This window comes from Bubalus bubalis, chromosome 16 (genome assembly GCF_019923935.1).
Source record: "Bubalus bubalis isolate 160015118507 breed Murrah chromosome 16, NDDB_SH_1, whole genome shotgun sequence".
Taxonomy (NCBI): Eukaryota; Metazoa; Chordata; class Mammalia; order Artiodactyla; family Bovidae; genus Bubalus; species Bubalus bubalis.
The window spans coordinates 71,553,580-71,575,586 of record NC_059172.1 but is presented as its reverse complement, the minus strand read 5'-3'; the positions used below and the strand labels follow the sequence as shown (position 1 = coordinate 71,575,586).

The window sequence follows — 22,007 nt, the reverse complement described above, 5'->3', positions numbered from 1 at the left end:
TAAATTCTGCCCCTTTTAATCTAAGTTGAACTTTTTTTTAACTTCTCAAGAGATAAATAAATGATTCTTCCAAAACCTTTGCAATTTTATGGGAAAGTAAGACAGACCATGCAAGAGAGACAAGATTATTGCCTTAATTTATAAACAGTGCAGAATTCAGATTGTTTTTCATTGCTGTCAAAAACAGTACCATACTTTCAATGCAACTTGATGCCAGTTCTGATTGTGACTTTGCTCTTTGTTTCTATGGTAACAAACTTTACTGCGATCAGCACTATATAAAAACTTTTTGCGTTGAAACAGGCTAGGAAAACCTGACTCTGTGTGCCTGATATACATAGTAGGGGCTGAATAAACATTTACTGGATGAAAGAGTAAAAAAAAAAGTCTCAGCCATACAATTGCGTGCTAATCAGATGTGGTGCTAAAATTTGCATATGCAAACATCTTCATGGGACAGAACAAACTTTAGCAAAACGGTAAGGTGTAGGGCTGTTTTTGCTTCACTTTAGACCCAGATTGTAGCACAAAGAGAGCTAAGTTGAAGGTTTAAATGGCTTAATTGTGCAGCAAGTTAGAAGTTAAAGGGTCAGAGTAATGTTAAGTAAATGAAGCTGTTTTGGAGAAAACCTGTAATGCTACATTCCAGGTCTCCAAAGGCACAGTGCCATTTTTGTGTGTGTTAAATCAGTTTAAGGCCAAATACTGGTGTTTGCTGACTTCCAGAGCTTCCTTATGTTTCCACTCTTTGCAAAGCAACATAGCCAAGCACACGATATGTGGTGGGCTGCTTCTGAGATTTTGCTTGGAAGGTATTTAAATACATGTTGTTTTTTGGGTTTTGTTTTGCTTTTAGCTCATAATCTGGTCTGTTTTTTTAAAACTTTAAATTTCTGGCATACATGCGTGCTGAGTTGCTTCAGTTGTGTCCAACTCTTTGCTACCCCATGGACTGAAGTCCACCAGGCTCCTCTGTCCATGGGATTCTCCAGGCAAGAATACTGGAGTGGGTTGCCATCTCCTCCCCCAGGAGATCTTCCTGACCCAGGGATCGAACCTGTGTTTCCTGCGTCACAGGTGAATTCTTTACCCACCAAACTACTTTGGAAGCACTAAGTTTCTGGCAGTTGACCATTTACATTTTAAAAGATGTATGAAAATTATCATCCAGGTAAGGTGGGTATCTTTTGTGAGATCATGGAAACCTTTTAACATGGAAGAGTAAAGTAGTATGTGGGTATGTGGACCAAGGTTTTGGTTTTTTTTTTAAACACATTATCAATTAATTCAACAATTGTGCCATGTGCCAGGTACCATAGTAGGCACACAGTAAACAGAAGTTCAGCTGTCATGAAGCTTACATTCTAGTGGGGAAACCAAAATAAAAGTAAAATAAATAAATGTTTTAGATGGTGGCAATGCTGTGGAATAATATGAAGCAAAGAAAGGGGCCAGCTTTAAATAGAATGATCGTGCAAGCTTCACCATGAGGGTGGCCTTTGAGGAGGGACCTGAGTGAGGTACAGGAGAGTGCCGTGCACATAGCAGATGGAAGACCGTCAGCAGCCTGTTCTAAAAGAGCAAAGGGTCTGAGACAGGAGCCTCCCTGGCATGTTCTAGGAACAGCAAGGTGGCCAGCGTGGCTGGAGCAGTAAGCCAGGGAGGGAGAGATGGAGTTGATGTCAAAGAGGTGTTGGATTCTGGAAGAGGACGTGGGAGGCGGATTGTGAAGGACCTTGTAGACCATCGTTGAGAACTTTAGCTTTTGTTCTAAATGAGGTGGGAACTCCTTGGAGAGATTTGAGCAAAGAAGTGGCATAATCTGACTTGGGTTTTAAATGGATCGTTTTGGCTGTTGTGTTTAAAAAAAAAATAAAAAGACTGGAGGGAGAAAGGCCAATAAATTTAAAGATTGTATAGGAGCCTGTTGTATTAATCCAAATAAGAGATGATGGTGTCTCAGAACAGACCAATATCGGCAGCAGTGATGCGATTTCCTGGCTTCTGGATATCTCGTGACCATGACTGCGCTCTTAATGGCTTGGCTGTGAGGGGAGAAGGAGGAACCAACAACGACACTTAAGTTTTCTCCTGGAGCAAGTAGAAGGATGGGGTTGCTCCGGGCGAAGAAGGAGGAGACTGTCTTCTTCACAGATCAAGCTTTGGGGAAAACCACTGGGAGCTTATTTTAGACATGTTAAAGCTTAGATATCTAAGAGGAGATATCATTTGGACATATGAGTCTGGATTTCAGAAAAGATACCTGGGTTAGAGATATAAATTTGACAGTTATCAATGACTAGAATCATAGACATTATTTAAAGCTCGATAAGAGGTTCGATAAGAGGCCTGTGGGCTGAGCTCTGGGTCTCCCAACATTTAGACATCAAGGAGATAGGGAGAGACACCCAAGGGAGATGTGAAGGAGGGCCGAATGAAGGGGAGGACAGATTGGGAGCCAAATGAACCCATTTCAGAGAAACATAGAGCAAAAGGCCCTTTTTTGATGGGCTGCATATATTTACCAGGATATGCCAAAGTGAGTAGAAGGAAAAAGGAGCTGTTTAACCTTGGTCCCTTTAGTATCACCCATCTAAATACTTTCTCAGGAGTATGTCACCCTACAGCCATTTAGGCTGACCAGAGAGCTGAAGCAAATGCATGGTGCAATCATGACTCCTGTGACCAGCTGTCCCAGAAATCTCACCATAGCCACAGAATCATAGATGCTTACTTCGGACAAGTCCTGAAGAGAAACCCATTTTAATCTACCTGATATAAAATTCCCATAGTGAATTCATCCTGCCATTATTCTTAATCATCTTCAATAATAGGTGACTTCACATTTTCGAGAACAGTGGTGCTTCTTTGAATTCCTCTAACTAGCAGCAGCTGCAGTTAAAAATGGCCACGTCCTTAACACGGTACATGAATGAAGTGAACTTATAATGCTGACATTACATTGATTTATAACTTTTTGAGGATGTTTCTGAGTTTTCAGAGATTTAACTTAATCCATGTATGCCTTCATTCAAGCAGGCCAGCGTTTGCTTCATTTATTTTCCTCCAAAGTCATATTTTTGACTTTTCAAATGTTTGTTTCTGGGCAAACAAGGAAGAAAATATATTTACCTTTAAGATGTGTATGTGTGTATGTTCAATCGCTCAGTCATGTCCAACTCTCTGCGACCCTGTGGGCTTTAGCCCGCCAGACTTCTCTGTCCATGGGATTCTTCAGGCAAGAATACTGGAGGGGGTTGTCATTTCCTCTTCCAGGGGATCTTCCCAATCTAGGGATTGGACCCAGATCTCCCGTATTGCAGGCAGATTCTTTCCAGCTGAGCCACCAGGGAAACCCTTTTTAAGATGTATGCTTGATTATGTTCTGGTCGAAGAGGAAGTTTCAGACGATTAAATAAAGCTAGCCAAATACCATCATAGCAGAACCTTCATAATAAACTAAAATCCTAGAGAGCAGAGGTGACATCCTCCTGGTTATAGAGGTATGTGCCTGTCAGGAAGAGAACGCCAACTCCATGTTTGCAGAGTCAAGATGAAATCAAATGTCATATGGCTTCACAGGGGCCATATGTTGATGCTTCTTCCTATAGGAGGAATCGCTGAGTCGTTTGAAACAGAGTGTAAAAATAACAAACGGGCTGAATGAGCAGGCACAGTCAGGGCCTAGGAAGTGTAAGAAGCCCCCTTTTTGGTTTTGCGGATCCATTGGTGGGGGAGTAAGTCTATACACCATATACTCCAGCTCTTTTTGTAAACAGACGCAACTCACAGTCTCAGCCTGGAGTGCGGCCAGCTGAAACCAGCTCCTGGAGGAATCAAACCCCTGAAGAGGGGGCAGAGTCAGCAGTGCTTTCCTTATTGCCCCGCCTGCCAAGGCTACCCCGATCCAACGCTTCTCTCCCACCTCCAGGCAGCACAGGGCAGTCAATAAGGCACGGAGAATGGGAAGCACACCTCAGCACCACGTGTGGTAAGCGGTAGGTAATTACATTTCAGTTGTTTAATTAAGTTTCACTTTCTGGTTGCCTTGGGGAAACTGTAGGGAAGGATTTTTGTTGTTGTTGTTTTCCCCTGATGCCTCCTTTTCTTTTGTCCCCTGGCTAGAAACTGAGCAGTTCCACAGTGTTGTTGAAATAGATACGCATGCTGCATTTGTGTTGGCTGAGTCCAGCACCTATAATCATATATTTCCTCTCTTTGGTCTCTGTGTGTGCCACTGTCTTAATATGTGGGGTAGGAATTTCATTCAATGAAGACCTAATTTTTCTATTGTCTTAGGGCTTATTGAAACCAGCTCATTCTCTATTAGAATGTTTTTCTGTACTTCAGCCATCGGCTCAGCACTGACTCTGTTATTGTTTTTCACCCTTTTCTTTAAAGACTGTGTATTTTCTATCGAAGTCCAAGGAGCTGATAAATTTTCTATGCTTGCAAGGAAATCTTTTTCCTTTTTTTCCTAGATTGTGCACATATTCCTAATATACAATTTATATTCCTAATATAAATTCATATATATATAGGAATATCTAAATTCCTATAGTGTGTATATATACTATAGGAAAGTATACTATACTGTATAAAAGTGTGTATATATTCCTAAATATACAATTTAGGCACTAGGAATGCTATACCCTTCCTCGGAAGGCTGTGTGGCCATTCTTTCATTCTCTTAAAAATTACCTGTGGACCTACTATGTGAAAGAATATGTGATGTGCTAAACGGAAGAGTTACTTTTCCATAAGGTTATGGTTTAGTTAGTCTCCAGTATTTCTAAATATATATGCCTTGAATATTCCGTCACAGAGGGGCCCCACTATGACACACCTCCCCGAGTATGATGATTATTGAGGTGTGTCCTTGGAACACATCCAGCCCCAGAAGGGGGGAAGGGTGTCGCAGAACAGGAAACCTAGAAGCGCATCCTGCCACTCAGCACCTAAGCAATAACATATCAGTTTCCAGCTTCTGTCCTGGAAGTGAAGCCTGCATTTGAAACTGGTTGACTGCTTTGAGAGACAATTCATTTTTCTCAAGAGATGTGGTCAATTTCACCTTACCAGTGACCCTCAGAATGGCACCAGAATCTGGGTTTTGAAAGGCTGTCATCCTCTTAAAAGTCCAGCCCAGGACTGACGTAGGAGGGCCACGCTCGTCACTGCTGAGTTGCCTGTTCCTTTTTCTCCTGAGCTCAGTTTCCACGCTGCAGGCTTCAGTGCACAGCAGCTACCTCAGAAGCCGTATTTCAGTTGTTCCCTCAAAGGATTGCACTGCTCGCAGCAGTAATTCATGAGCAAGGTATCGCTGTCATTTTCCTGTCGCATTTTCTGCCCCTGCCAACTCTCGCCTCCTCTTCCAAGCACTGGGGTCAGGAAAGGGCACTCACTTTTCTGTCCATTTGCATGGACTAAGATGCTTTGCACTGAGCGTGTTGGTCTGCCAACTTCTGGAGTCTGTCCTCCTCTGTGGCAGTTTCTACCAAGATCCGATGAAAAGTCAGCTGACACTGTTTGTTTCGTGCCCTGTGCTATGCCCAGTCGCTTCAGTCGTGTCCGACTCTTTGTGACTCCATGGACTGCAGCCCACCAGGCTCCTCTGTCCTTGGGATTCTCCAGGCACGAATACTGCAGTGGGTTGCCATGCCCTTCTCCAGGGGATCTTCCTGATCCTGGGATCGAACCCACATCTCCTGTGTCTCCTGCACTGGCAGGAGGATTCTTTACCACTGAGCCACCGGGAAAGCTCTTGTTTTGTGCCCTAAGGAGTAAATAGTATGTTTTGTTTCCATAGCAATTTGAATTCCTTATGTTAATGTTATAGCCCTGGTATGGCTAAGTCTCTGCCATCTGCTAGCTTTTTGCTAAAGTCAGAGGGTCTTGCCGTTCAGAACTCCTCTTCTGATGAAAGGATTTAGGTATACAGCTGAAGAAACGTGTATTTAGTGTAGCAAATATGTCAGGGACTTGCACTCCTTTAAGCCTTTTTGTTTCAGAAGCATCTTGAGAAGTGATCCAGTCTCACATCTCTTTATTACAACATCGGGTATGATTTCTAATGCTTCATTTGCAGACCCTCCTTTATTAGCTTGAAAGATATAACTTGAAACTTCAATAAGGTAGAGTCCATGAGGAGAGATTCCAAAATGGATAAAATAAAGCTGAGGGAAATTAAAACAGCTTGCCCAGTCTGACTAAGAGGGTCAGGAATAGAACCTGACTCCTAATAGAACACATTTTTGTGTGGGTGGCACAAAAGAACGGGACATGTTAACAATCAGAAAAAGCTCAAGTTCAGCCATAAAGCATATTTGTACACACTGTTGCATATTGTGTTCGAATGACTTATTTTTGCCTCAGTCTGTTCCAGTGCACATTCCTGCCAGAGGTAGGTATTGGTTTGGAGATCATTTTTTCTCCTGCAGCACGCAAGAGTCAGAGTTTCCAGATACGAAACTGAGTAGGGGGTCTGGGTCATACAAGACATGAACTGGTGGGGTCCGTGCTTTGTAACCAATTCAGCGACAGCTGGCAACACCTTGGTGTACGAGAAGGCTTTACAAACCCGGCCAGTTTCCATGGGGATGCAGAGTTGCTGAGGCAAATGTGGGCAAATGTAGGAAAGACAGCCCAGGCAGGAGACACTCGGGTACACGTGGCCACAACTCAGGTTACAGGATTCAGGGAAGTGATCCGGCTCTTATGTGAATTACAGTCAGAACCAACATTTACTTCACAGGGCTTTTCATACATTATCTCAATTTTCCCTCACAAAGGCCCCAAGAAGGAAGTATGTTAGCACACTGTTACAGATCTTTTATGAGGGCAAACATAGCCTCTATCCGGGAGATTTCAACAGGCTCAAGGTTACACAACTAAGAAATAAGGATACACACAGTCAGGTCTCTTGATTCCAAATTGGGTGCCCTTTCATTTTTATTTTTGTATTTGTATTTATTTTTTTATAGACATATAGTTGATCTGCAACGTTGTGTAAGTTTTAGGTGTCCAACAAAATGATTCAATTATATATGTGTGTGTGTGTGTATCTCAGATTCTTTTCTCTTAGAGGTTATTACAAAATACTGAGTATGTTTCCCTGAGCTATGTAGTAGGTCCTTGTTGGTTATCTGTTTTATATATAGTACTGTGCTTCTGTTAATCCCAAACTCCTAATTAATCTGCCTTTTTGGGTCCCACTTCCCTGGTGGCTCAGACGGTAGAAGCGTCTGTCTACAATGCGGGAGACCCGGGTTCGATCCTTGGGTCGGGAAGATCCCCTGGAGAAGGAAATGGCAATCCACTCCAGTACTCTTGAATGGAAAATCCCATGGACAGAGGAGCCTGGTAGGCTACAGTCCATGGGGTCGCAAAGAGTTGGACATGACTGAGCGACTTCACTTTCACTTTAATGAGACCAACCACTTTGCCTACTCCAAGTGTTCTTGTGCCGCCTCAGCCTCCCTCCACACCTGCAGAGACAAAGTACAGACTGAAGGGCTTTCTGCTGTGCTTACAGGTGTGTGAACTTTCAGAACCCCACTCCACTTTCCGCTTCTTTCAGGACCATCTTTGCTCTCCCTTGCGGGGAATGCAGGTCACAGTGTGGGCTCATCTGCCTCTGTGGTCTTCATCCTTCACAGTGGACATCCGACTTCCTTTGATGGCATTCTGGATGAGTCATTAATAGTTTGATTTTTTGATTGAGAAACACTTTAGAAATGCCGAACATATTACTATGATGAAATAACAATGACTAATATCGCTCTTAAATTGTTGGAATTATAAGGGCTTCAGCCTTTTTTTTACTCAATGTGTTTGTTTTGGTTTGTTTTATCTTGCCTTTCAAATGGTCTTATTGGCTTTGAAACGTTAGCAAGCAGTGTTGTTCTCTTACAGCTCTAGCTCCAACTTTTAGCAGCCATAGGAAGTAGATTCAAAACATACCTGAATTAGACATGGGATTTTACAGAACATTTTATTTTTACTGATTTGTGATAAAACTGAATAAACCACAATTGGTTAAAGTTGTGATAGTACAACTAATCTTAGGGTGAATAAAGTACTCTTGAGAAGTAAATTGTTTATGTAGATATGATAATACCATAGTATACTCAATCCAATAAAATACACAAACTAGAATAGGAATTTTCAAACGTTTAACTCCTGGAGGAGCAGTATAGTGATTACTGTCAAACTTAGCCATGTAAAGATCTAGAAACACATACATGCAAAGTAAATGCAAATTCTTTGGTTTATTAATGGATAACAGGATTGAAAACAAGCCAGAAAGTGCAGGCAGATGAGATTATAGTAAACCATGAAAATATGGCACTTGCAACCCAAAACTTGCCATTTCTGGAGTGGCAGATGAAATAGAACATTAAAACAAGGGTTTTTAAAACATGGATTGAATTTTTAAAATGAAAACAAATGGTAACAGGAAGAGAAAAACAAGAGGAAACAAAATGAGCAGGAATCAGAATACTGGGGGAAGTTTTTTTACTTGGATTTCTGTGAATTCTAAGTATGCAATCGACACTGCATTGAGGGTCAAGTTTAATCTTATCTATGAGAACATTATAAATTACTTTAAGTCAGCACATTTAGAAAAATAAAGAGCTGAATTTGTGACAGCTTTTTGTTTTATCATCATGTGTAAAGTCGTGTCTGACTCTTTGCAGCCCCATGGACTGTAGCCTGCCAGGCTCCTCTGTCCATGGGATTCTCCAGGCAGTACTGGAGTGGATTGCCATTTCCTTCTCCAGAGGAACCTTCCTGACCCAGGGATCGAACCCGCGTCTCCTGCATTGGCAAGCAGAGCCTTTGACGATCACACCCTCTATATAATTTTAGTCTACTTACATCTCAATTTCACTTTTAGTGACACTTAGGTCCAATTAGTGGTGCTCAGACTTTGGTGTAGGTCAGCATGTCGCAGTGGCTGGTAAACAGGGCAGATTTCTGAGTGACATCCCAGAAATTCTGGCCAGTACCTCTTGAGTGGGACCCAGCCAGATGCAAGAACTACAGACCACCTTTTGAAAACACTATCAGAGAATCATCAATCAGGAGGGAAGTGGCTCTTTGAGCCAGAGAATATCATTGATTTTTATGAACTCTGACTCTATCGAATATAAGTTTTAAAATTTAAATTTTTGTTCATGGTGATGGATTGGAAATATGACATCTTGCTTGTTAGTCAAAAAAAGGATTATACAGTTGTCTGTGATTATACAACTTGGTTGCTTATAATCAAACTTTTTAGAACATAAAACTGAAAGAATGACCTAATCCAACTCTTCATTTTATAAATGAGCCATATGAGGTTCAGAGAGTTGAGGTAGCTTGCAGTGTCATGAACGTTGCTAGTGACCACATAAGACTGTTTTGCCCTTCCCATTCCTTATGTTACATTTCTCTTAAAATTCTCTGATAGTGGCCCAGTATTATAAAAAGGATGGAGGATAAGCCAAGCATCCCATTAGCTGATATCTTTGCCATATACAAAAAAATAAGTTTAGAACCTTGGGTAAAAATATATGCAGTCAAGAAAAGCAATTGCATAGTGACAATTATATGATATGTCTTGTCCTTGCTCTAAATAAATGTCATGAACTAGGGAATGGTGTAATTATGCTAAGTTGTTGCAGGCATAAAAGTTTGAAACAAATTATGAGGCTCCAGGAAAGTGTCCGCCTGCAGTGCAGGAGACCCAGGTTTGATCTCTGGGTTGGGAAGATCCCCTGGAGAAGGAAATGGAAATCTATTCCAGTATCCTTGCCTGGAGAAGCCCATGGACAGAGGAGCCTGGCGGGCTACAACCCATGGGGTCGCAATGAGTCGGATATGACTGAGGGAATAAGCTCACACATGCAGGATATGATAAATTGGTTTTACCTTCTAAAGAATATTAGGCTTCACTTGAATTTTTCAAAGCTGTCCTTTCCCCACAAAGTTTTCTGAGAATAGATAAATTTTTTTTAAGGCTTTTTTTCTTCATGTGGAAGGTGAAGTTTTAACAACTAGACCACCAGGGAAGTCCCTCAAAAACTTCTTATTTGGTCTGCTGCCCCTCCAAATCAATTTTTTTTTTGAGGGGGGGAGGGTTTGTTGTTGTTCTGTTGGTCAGTTGTGACCCCATGGACTGGCGGCATGCCAGGCTTCCCTGTCCTTCACCATCTCCCGGAGCATGCTCAAATGGGAGGCTGCAAATAACCGAACACTGATTGATGGTGCTTAAAACAAACAGGGATGTTTCTTCTCACATTTACCGTATTTCTGGAGATAGGTCATTGTTGGTATTTGGTTGAGTAGCTCAATAATATCAAGGCTCAGTATCAGTATCTCTGTGATGCTCCTCTCCTTTCTCTCATAGTCTCAAACTCCAGGTGCCATATTGTCACTCAAAGTAGGACGAAGGGCTGGGCAACGGAGAAGAGCGTTGGAAATGGGGTGTGGGGTGGCAGAGTGTCTGCCGCTTTCTTCGTTCATGAAGAAACTTTTGTTTTTCGAGCATCATCTGGGTCTCATGGGGCACCTCCAGTTTGAGATGTCCTCTCTTCTTGTTCCTTCTTCTTCCTACCTCCATCCTTCTAGACTGTTCTACGTGGCCCCCAACACAAACATACCATACAGAGTGACCACATACCCAAGCCAAGTCAGAACCTGCATTTCAGAAGAGTCCTTTGATTGACAAGCCTTTAGGAATGTGTACGGGTGTCCCTAGGGCTATAGGAAGTTTTTTTTTTTTTTTTAATTATTATTTATTTTTAATTGAAGGATAATTGCTTTACAGTATTGCATTGGTTTCTACCAAACATCAACATATAGGAAGTTTTGCTGAATACACTCTCTCTGTGGATGTCCAGCAGCCCTTCTTCCCTGCTTCTTTAAAAGAATGATCAAATCCAAGCATGACACGCTGATGTTTTAAAAAAAAAAATCAGAACTCAGTACCTTGAAAGCGTATCCTAAGGCTTTTTTTCAGGTAACCTTTATATTGAACCATAAAAAGATTAAAGACATCTTCTGCTGGACTCAGGCCCTGTCATTCATGCTGAGATTGTTCGGGAAAAGAGGTGCTGACACCTTTGCTAAGAGGAGTCAAGGTCTTCCAAGCAGGAAACTGGCTTGATGACAATACGCTGACTTGTCAGTTAAGCCGGTGGCCGCTCTGGGCAATCACAGATTGGCTCTCGTTCTGACTTCTGACTTTGTGTGTGTGTCGGGGGAATCTTATGAGTCATGGTTAGCCTTTCCAGCCTGATTAAGTTTGAAGGAGCCTCTGGATTTTTGCAAAAAAAAAAAAGGATTTTGCCAGCAGTTGTCTTCGGCACCCCCACTGGAGAAAGTCGGTTCAGAAATGGAAATTCTAGACAAACAACTGAAGCTAAAGGACACCTCTGTGTGTAAACGCTTCCAGATGCAAACAAATTTTTCATTTCACTCTCTACAGTTTTCATTTTAAAGGTTTATTGAGATGGAAGCTTGGAGGAAAGTGCATTAGAATCATTTGCCCTGGTTTCCCATCCGAGTGAGGCCGGCTCACAGTTGCAAGGGGAAAACACTGTCTAAAAAATAAATCTTAATCAAGTCCCTGTAGTCTATCAACACATGCTTCTCAAAAGAAGCAAACGAAGAAACATCTGAGGAAAACAGGACTGAGTTGGTGGAACATCTTGAAGGGGGCTAGTCCCCTCTTAGAAAATTAAAAAGACATGCAGTAGCCTAGGAGCGTCAGTGCTTGTTAAATAGAATAACATAAAGGAGGAAATTCAAGATACAGCCATTTTAAAGTTTAAAACAACAATCTGCAATTCTTTGGATTCTCAGGTTGTTAGGATTGTTTTCACCCTTTTGAAACGGTGCTGAACAGAGTTACAAATAGTGTTTTTGTTTTTAAATTGTTGGGCCAAAAACAATAAAAAATGTCATTTGGCCTATAAAATATTCTCTGCTCCCACCCAGCAAGCCTTCCTCCTGCTTCCTACCAGTCATCCCCTCCTCCTTCTACAGCTTCCTGTACAAAAGGCTAGGATACCAACATCTGCCTGAAGCAACCACACATGCATTTCAACCAAATAAATAAATAAAAAGGAACAAAAGTCTGGGTACACTAATGTTGCTCTTATTCTCAGCGGCTGACTGCCATTAGCCCTCTCTGGTTATAATTATAAGGTCTTTTAAGCCTTAGGCCCATGGGCCTGAGCTCATGGGTGATTTGGAATCTGCTGATAGCGGCTGGAATGAAGCATGGAGAATCTTTTAAACTTAAGGTCTAAGCTCACTGAGTTAGACCACTGTATTCTTGGGCTTAGATGTTTACTCAGTAAATGAGGCTCCTCGGTGCCTGGACCATTGCCCAGCCATGTGGAGGGGGCGTGAGCGTGGATGTGACTTTTTGGGGGGAGCCTTCTGCAAATAAGAGCTAACGGGACCCTATTGAGAATGTTCACCTCCCAGCTCCTCTGTGCCAGCACGGTGGATAACAACAGGATGTGGGTTTCAAACACGTGTAAACTTCTTCAAGCTGCCTCTTTCAGTTTCACTCTTTTTTAAACTAGAAAATAATAATTCAGCTATTTAAAAAAAAAACTTTTTTTTCTCACTACCAGTATGTTTTTTTGTCATTGTCATATCCCATATCAGGACTTGATTCCATTCACATATCTACAAGCCACTCAGGTAACTGAATTCATATCAACATGTATTTAATTAGTACCTTATGCAAATGAAACAGCATATTTATGACACAGGTAGATTATGATGTACACTAAAAAAAGTTTCACTTTCTGTAAATGAGGAAATAGATTGTATTCATCATCAACTAAGGTATTCTGTACCTCTAGAACTTGGTTGATGGTTTTAATGAACAGGACTAAAAGATTCAAAAGTCGCAAGCATGTTGGTTGTAAAAATCAAAGGCATTTAGCTTTAAATTAATTTCTTTTTAAATAACTTCTGAAGTTTGAGTAGGCCATAAAATTAGGATCTGCATGCATTTTTATCAGACCAGAGAATATAAGGCAGAATTGACTACCCATTCTTTATATTTTCTGTTGTTTCTCCAATTCTCACCCTCCCTTTCATGGTCTTTGTTCTTCATCTCAATCTACTCTTTCTTACATTCTTCTTTTCCCATCACCCTCAGGGCACAGAATCAAGAGAGAATAGAGGATGGTCACAATTAGTAAGCAGAGAAATTTTGTAGGTTTTTTTTTTTTAATTGCAAGTTTTGAGTTGTTTTTGTACTTGAGGCATGCACATGATAAAAAGATTGCCATTTCAATTCATATTGTCTCGAAAACTCAGACTCCTTTCTAGTTTTTCTATATATAACGAAGACATTGGTGGATTGTAGGCTCTTTGAACTATGTTCACTGAACAAAATACCTTGAAAGGGACACAATTCCAAGTCATGTATCAAAGATTCGATTTGATGTATATTTACCAAATGCCTGACATCCCTATGCATTTTGTTGATTCATTATAATACAATAGAGTGAATTCATGTTCTGTGCTGGCACTTGCTCTGTGATGAAAATCCAAAATTAAACAAGTCACAAGATTCCTACCTTCAAGTTTATAGTCTAATGGAAGAGTTGTTGTTATTTTAGACGCTAAGGTGTGTCCGACATTTTTGCAATGCCATGGAGTGTAGCCCGCCAGGCTTCTCTGTCTATGTGATGTCCCAGGCAAGAATACTGGAGTGGGTTGCCATTTCCTTCACCAGGGAATCTTCCCCACCCAAGTAGAGTATCAAGGCTGTTCTTCTACTTGGCAGGCGGATTCTTTACCACTGAGCCACCAGGGAAGCCCCTAATGGAGGAGAAAGGAGTATAAAAAGATCAATTTCAGGGTGATGAGAGAGTGTTACAATGACAAAGAGCTGTGATTTTAAAACGATGATGCAAACCAGTTACCTCTTACTTACGGAATAGATGGGCTACAGAAATTTGGTAATAAGACAAGTTTATATAAACTGAAACATTTTCCTACAACTCCACTGTAAAGTTGGATATGTTTTCCCAGGAAAATCTCCAAAATGCCTAATGCAAAATTTGAGATTGCAGAAAATACTCTGTTGTGCCTATATTTGGCCTCCTGAAAATTGGCTTTACAAGGCCCTCCCTGCTTTCATTCACAGCTCCCATCCTGCTCTTACTGTTTTCTTCTTGGTGTATTTCTCTATTTCTGGGACTACCACTGTCTTGGGACCGGAAGCATTCTTTTCTTTCTTACTGGGATTGCCTCTGTCTTCACACTCAGCCTCAGCAGCTCAGTTTTCCTCCTTCCTTTCTGTTGAGAGATTTATGGCAGCTCATAGAGTCTAACAAGACATATTCCAGCCTGGCACGCTGTGTGGTTTCAGCTGTGGAAGATGAATGACCTCTTATGTCTAGCTCAAGAATAAATATCTAGCTGATATTTATTGATTAATTTAATAAATACATATTGACGGCCTACTCTGTCCAATCAGAACACAATTTTTCACCTCCTGAGCTTACCAAGTAGCATGGGAAGATGAGCATTAAATACTCATTTGTTTGTAATTGTGATTATGGCTGTAGAGGGCAAGTATAGGTTTTTGTGAATAAATTGAAGGGAAACAGAGTTTGTCTAGAAGATGTAAGAAGATCAAGAAAGGCTTCCCTGAGGAGATGATATTTAAACTGAGATCTGAAGGATAAGTAGGAAATTCCTCCAGGCAGAGGAAAGAGTCAAGGTTTGAGGGCAGGAAGAACATGGTAGTTTTGAGGAACTTAGAGGTTGGCGAGGCTGTGCGTGCGTGTGTGCCAAGTCGCTTCAGTGATGTCTGACTCTTTGGGACCCTATGGACTGTGGCCCGCCAGGCTCCTCTGTCCATGGGATTCTGCAGGCAAGTACACTGTGTGTGTGTCAGTTGCTCGGTCATGTCCGATTCTTTGCAACCCCATGAACTGTAGCCCGCCAGGCTCCTCTGTCCACGGAGATTCTCCAGGCAAGAAGGCTGGAGTGGGTTGCCATGCCCTCCTCCAGGGGACCTTCCCAACCCAGGGATCGAACCCGGGTCTCCTGCATTGCAGGCAGATTCTTTACCATTTGAGCCAGGAAAACGGGGAGGATATAAATTATAATCTAAATGTATTGTCCCCACAAAACAAAAAGACTGAAAATAAGCAGTTCAGGATTGGTGCAAGACTCAGGAGTTCATCACAGGCTTTTTTAGGTATCACTTCGTCTTGTCTGAGTCTCAAGTGGTCCTAGGCATGACGGTGCCATTGGAAGGGAGAGGGCGGGGAAAGGTGTACAATGCCAAGTTCTTTATCAGAAAAGCTAGAAGCTTCTCTGAAACCCTCTTGTGAACTTCTGCCTGTGTGTCATTGGCCAGAACACAACCCAAATAGTAAGGAAAGCTGGAAAAGTGAGAATGTAGATTTACCAGCTGTGACCCTGGAGGCAGCCCAGTGAGAAGGGATCGGGAATGGATATTGGTTTCCTCAGTAAACAGTGTCTGATGTCAGCATTCTCCAGCTTCATGATCTTCGGCAAGTAACTCAACTTCTCTAATCCCTCTTCGGAAAAATGGGAGCAATGAGACTCTCCACCTCAATTGTTGTGGGGTTAACTGAAAGAATTTTTGCGCTGAGAACATAAGACGCGTTCAACCCATATGAGCTCGGGTGACATGCTTGACAGACATGCTGCAGTCAGGTCATGAAGAGCTCTGTAGGTCATATTGATCATTTTGTGTTGATCCTTAGCACAATGAGAAGGTATCAAAGGATTTTAAGCAAGGAGGGGCATGACCACATTTGTGTTTTCAAAAGAGCCTTCAGTTTCTCCCCTAACAGATACAGCTGGTTGTGTGACATAGCAAATTGTCAGCACAAGGCTTTGCTTACCTGTGTTCGCTCCGGGATGACTTTTAATACTTTTTTGGCAATCTAAGTTGTTTTGAGATGTGTGAAATGAGAATCAAATGCAGGTGTTTGACTTCCTTTGATTTTTTAGAAAAACATTTTAACCCTGGGGTAATTTAATGCCAGAGTATCAACTTACTTTGATCAGGATTTTCAAATCTATTTGGCTGATAGTACACCTACAGAATAGGAAAAAAAAAAAAATCACAAAGATTTTACTTTGCTCCCTTGAGATACTACCCTACTATTAAGGACCACAGCAAGCTTACATGTTTTAAAAAAAAAAAAAAAAGAAAGGAAGAGCTCCAGCATTCCTTTCACACTCCCACTCGCCCCCGAGGTTCTTCCACTTCCTTCCTATGGCTTTTTTTAGAAGCGAGTATGTTTTTCTCACGTCCGGCAACAAAGGATGTTTTTGAGCCACCACTGAGGTTTGTGTGTGTGACTGACTTTATGACTCTTTCTAGAAAGTGCTATCTCTATTTGCATAGATTAAGTCGAACTTTATCTTGAGTGACAGTCTCAAAAGACTATTTTTGTTTTTGTAAATGGATTTTTGCTGTTATTTAACCTCAAATAAATTTACCGATGTGTTTAAAATAATCTTAAGAGGACCTGTCAAAATTCCTTCACAACTCCTACATGAGTTTTAATCTCAAAAAAAAAAAAATTTGTTTGGATGATTCTTTCAGCGTATTGTATTTATTCCTGTTACCTTGTTAAAGAGTTTATCATCTCGTCCTTAAATATGTCTGAAAGTGTCAAAATGTGTGTATGGTGGAGGGCATGGTAGCTATGTATAATCTTTGGTGATTTTCACAGAGAAACATGCTTGTAACCGTCACCATGCCCTGTGCTGGGGCTATGGGATGTCTTGACATTAGGTGTTTTTATCTAATTGTAATTCTCTGAGCAATGAGACAAGGTGAAATCAACAAAACTCAGATGGCCAAGAATCGTGCCATAAATCCTGTGAGAGAATTTACCTTTCCATTGTCAGATGATATAAATCATTTAAAACATGTGCTGGAAGAGCTGCCCATTTTCTCGAGGGGAAATAGGGTTTACATCCCAGGTTTTACTTCTCAACCAAGAGAAAGATATTAAAAGAGCCTCCAAACCTTTTAGACACATTTTGGTGGCCAATCTATCCGTGTGCTGCCAGGAGTAATCCCGCCAATGACATTATAAAGAGGCAGCATTCCATTGAGTACACGAACAACAGCCTTAGCTGCCTGGTTGGTAAACAAGATTGCACTGGAGATAAGTATCTGCCTTTAGTAAATGACAAGCCCCACCTATAATCCAGATAGGAAGATTTCTACTCCTTGTGAATTTTGTGATTCCTTTTCTGTTGGAGTTAAAGAAGGGGCGCTTAGCTTCCAAGATCAATTTAATGTCTAAATTCCTTGGCATTTGTCATGTTAAATCAGCACATCTCTGGTGGGTGGCTATAGTTATTTTAGCATTGATTTACCTCTAGTGGTGCAAAGCAAAGGAAGATCCAGAAAATCAAAGTCAGTTTTCGTAGGCCTTTTCTCAGAAACAAAGGGAAGCTGTGGTGTTGATGGGTTTTTTTTTTTTTTCTCTCTCATCTTTGCCTTCCATGCAAAATCACTCTTTATATGAGTTTCTTTCCCATACTGAATATCTGTTATAGGCAGAGCCTTGGGTATTTCTGTGGTTGGGGGATTATGCAAAATAATTTGAAGGCACACCAGCAGACTTTGAGGAACTAAGTACTCATTTAAAGAGATAAGATATTATAGTGGGAGTTGTGAGAGTGGGCGTGCAGTGTTGTGAGAACCCAGGCTTTCACATTATGCCTCATCTTGGATCCGGCCTCTGCCTACTACCTGAGCAACCTGTGCAGAAGATTTCATGTGGGTCCTCATCTGGAAGATGGAGGTAATAAAGACTCTTGCCTCGAGGTCACTATGAAAGGGCAGCAAGGTCCACTTGACTAAGAACATGACCTGAACCAGACTGCTTGTGTTTAAATCCCAGCTGTACTGTTTGTAGCTGATACGGCCTTGGGCAAATCTCATCCTCGCTGTGCACCTCAGCTGCCTTGTCTGAAGATGGAGACGATGCCGGTACTCACTTCACAGCAGTGCTGAGCATCTAAGGGGAGAGAGGAAAGGGAAACGGCTGAGAACAGTGCTCTGCAAGCAGCATTACCTGAGGGTTTGCTTTCATTTTTGTGGGGATTCAATAGAACACATGTGAAATGCTTGGTTCACACGGAGGAGGTAACTAGTAACTATTACATTATGCAGAGAGCTCAACACAGTGTGTAGTATGTTTTCAGGACTCAGTAAATGTTTGTTAACATCATTATCTAGTGCATATGTCTTTGTGTGTGTGTGTATAATAAGGGAGAAAAGCACATATTCCCTAACAAGACAAAAAACATAACTTATGGGTTAAAGTCTATAAGACAGAATGGATATCAGCCAAGCCACACATCTAGGAGAGTTCTTCCTATACTACCAGGCACCTGTTTTGTCCTTATTTAGAGGCCTATTTTTTCCACTGATGCTTCTCAAACATTTTCAACTGTGGTGGAACCCCTGAGTGAGTGAGTGAAGTCGCTCAGTCGTGTCCAACTCTTTGCGACCCCGTGGACTCTAGCCCACCAGGCTCCTCTGTCCATGGGATTCTCCAGGCAAGAGTACTGGAGTGGGTTGCCATTTCCTTCTTCAGAAGGAACCCCTAATATTTCATAAATCAAAGGAATAATCACAGCTTATTGATTGTTCCTCCCACCATAGAAAGTTAAAATCCACTTGGCTTTTGGGCTTGACTAGAAACCTAATTAATAGTAATCACAATGCCGGCATGTTCCCTCTTATAAATACAGTCCCAAAATTCAGTTATAAAGCAAGAATTTAGATTGTATAATACCTCATAAAAATAATGTTACAATGATCATTAACATTCAGGCCTACCTATATAATTATCCCAGTATATTGAAGAAAAAAATGGTACTGCACATTTCTGCTAACCGTGTATGAGTCGCGGTATGTAGTCTGACTTCTAGGTCGAGACGTAGAGACCTCCCTCTGTGAAAATCCCAGAGGTGATGCGGATGAGAGTCACCTCTTGTCTGTCCCCATCACCTTTAGTTTACTTGAGAGATAGGGGTTCGGGAGATATGGTTTTCATTATGCAACTTCAACTTTGGTTTTCTGTGCAAATCAATGGCAGAAAAGAAAGAGGGGTTACACGGTAAAAATCACCATTGCTGGGACTTCTCTGGCAGGCCAGTGGTTAAGACTCCAAGCTTCCAATGTTATGTGGCAGCCTGGATGGGAGAGGAGTTTGGGGGAGAATGGATACACATATATGTATGGCTGAGTCCCTCCGGTGTTCACCCAAAACTATCACAACATGAAATAAAAATTTTTTTTAGAAAAAGACTTTAAGCTGCTCCTGCAGGAGGACAGGTTCAATACCTGCTCAGGGAAATAAGATTCTGCATGCTGCACAGCACAGCTGAAAAAAAAACAAAAACATAAACATTATTAAAAATCACCATTGGTAAGTATGTGTCATCTGTAAAGATTATTTTCTTATTAAGACCTTTGGCATGTTTCATCGTCCCCTATGTTCCTTTCACCCCCTACTCCACCTCTCCACAAATTATCCAAGGCCATGGTCCTAGGGATAACTCCACTTGTTGCTATCAGAGTTTTTCCTCCATGTACTCCTGATATGATATTGAAAGGCTTTCAGATGAAGACATCCCTGAAATCCCTCGTTTAAAAAGGCAATATTAGAAGAAAACAGTTTGTAATGTCATTATCACTGTTAATTCCAAATTGAGTCAGATTTCACTGTTTCACCCTCACTACTGAGTTTGTATGCAAGGGCAGCCTGGCGGAGAAGCCAAATACTATGCCATTCTAGATGTGTCCATCAGGTGATACTTCACACAGAGCAGAAAGTGACAGGAGCTTTCTTGAGGATCCAAAGCTGGTAATATGACATCAGTTTTTCATTCATTCAACGAACATTGACTGAACTTTTAATATATGCCAAGCATTCTGATGGATGCTAGGTGTACAGCAGTGAAAAACAAATAATATGCCTGCTAAGGCTAGGCTGATGATAAAATACACCAACAGGTGAAGATAGTGTATCATAAGGTGATAATTGCCATGAAGTGAAGTGAACTCGCTCAGTCATGTCCGACTCTTTGCGATCCTGCACACTATAGCCCACCAGACTCCTCTGTCCATGGGATTCTCCAGGCAAGAATACTGGAGTGGGTTGCCATTTTCTTCTCCAGGGGATCTTCCCGACCCAGGGATCGAACCCAGGTCTCCCACGTTGCAGGCAGACGCTTTAACCTCTGAGCCACCAGGGAAGCCTGGTTGGGATTAATTGCCATGGAGGGGATTAATTTTGGTTAGTTCTGCAGGAGGAAGTCAGGGAGCAGGCCATGTGACCATCTGGGAGAGGAGCTTTCAGGCAGAACAGCAAGGACAAAGCCTCTGAGCCAGGAGCATCTTTGTTGACACAGATGTTCCAGCTGGATCAGAGGAAGCTAAAGGAGATGGGTGGGAGATAAGGTCAGAGCGGTAGCAGGGGTACTTTATAGGGCTTTGTAGACCACTGGGAAGATTTGCTCTTATTCTAAGTAAGAGAGGATATGTTTTGAAGACAGAACATTAGGAGTGCAATGTGTTGGATGTCAGGTGTCAAAGGAAGTGCAGAAGCAAGGATAGCTCAACCTGTGTGGCTGTGTACCTGAACTGTCATTTACTGAGCTGAGGAATATTATTGAAACATCATGTTTGCCAACAGGGGAAGAAGGAGGAGGGAGAATTAGAATTTTTATCTTGGACATGTTTAGTTTGATATGCCAATTAGACAGCTTAGAAGATGTCAAGTAGGCAGGGGATAGGTTGGATGCAATTCATGGGTGAGATCTGTTCAAGGTGTACATTTGGGTATTTGGGACCACAAGACTAAAAACACCAGAGAAGAAGTATAGATAGTTTTTGGCTTAAGCAAAAACAAACAAATCTATAATGGTAACTGGAGGCCATTCACCATCCTTATATCGTTTGGGGGTTTTTAAAGAAAAAAAATCAGACAAAATATTAAAGCAAGCTTACAAAAGTAAAAATCCTTTGGCTATCTTATTCTCTTTATGAGGAAAAGCCTGTTGTAAGATGTTTGTTTGGTTACTGTTTACTAAACCAACCTGATATCTAGAACTGTTCTGAGCTTGAATACACAACCATAACATGCTTGATTAAAAGCTTTATTTTATACTATAGTGATAAAAGCAATAGGAGAAATAAATGACGTATATACAGTGATACTAAGGGGAAAAAAAGAGAGATGTTTGGACTGAGTGCTAAGACTCTCCAGTACTTAGAGGTCAGAGAGATGAACTGGAACAAGCAGAGGAGACAGAAGAACTGTGTCAGTGAAGAAGACGTGAGAGAAGACGGTGCCCCATAACACAAGTAGAGAAAGAAGTTAAGGAGAGAGTGTTTGTCCCTGCCAAATGCTACCAATAAATTAGATAATCTGAGGACTGATAATTGATTATAAAACTTGGTGAAAGTCATGATTTTCATTCAGAGCTGCTCTGAATAAACCAGCTCTTCTGGTTTGTAGTATGTACCAATTTCCATGCTGTAAATACTCCCAACAAGCTACCTATAGTTTCAGAGGAAGCTTGTAAAATTGTTGAATTTAACCGCTGGCTCCAGCTAGCTCCTGTGTACTCTGCTTGACAGGAGCCATCATAGGAGATGAACTAGAAGAATTGGAGACAGTGAGTATAGACAACATTTTTTGAGGAGTTCTGCTATATAGAGATAAGGTGATAACCAGATCAAGATGTGTGGTCAAGAGTTTTTGTTTCTTTGTTTTTGGGTTTTTTTTTGGGGGGGGGTCTTTATAATAATAGGAGGTATAGCAGCATATTTATATGTGATGGAAACAATTCAATTATAAATTGTTGAAGAAAGCAGTGAGAATTGCTGGAGAGAAGGCCCTGCTTGGGAAAAAGGGAAGGGTTGAATGCACAGGGAGAGATGAGAGGCTCGGTTTCAGCTGAGAGCC

General features: G+C 41.4%; 1 protein-coding gene and 1 long non-coding RNA gene across 3 annotated transcripts in view; both read left to right on the top strand.

Annotated features, from left to right (window-relative positions):
* Window positions 1-22,007, top strand: part of MAML2 (mastermind like transcriptional coactivator 2) — a 404,671-nt gene that overhangs the window by 80,859 nt on the left and 301,805 nt on the right. The window lies entirely within an intron of this gene.
* Window positions 14,991-20,653, top strand: LOC112579396. Its single transcript, XR_003103797.3, has 2 exons — window positions 14,991-17,828; window positions 17,928-20,653. It is a non-coding gene; the product is annotated as an uncharacterized LOC112579396 (long non-coding RNA).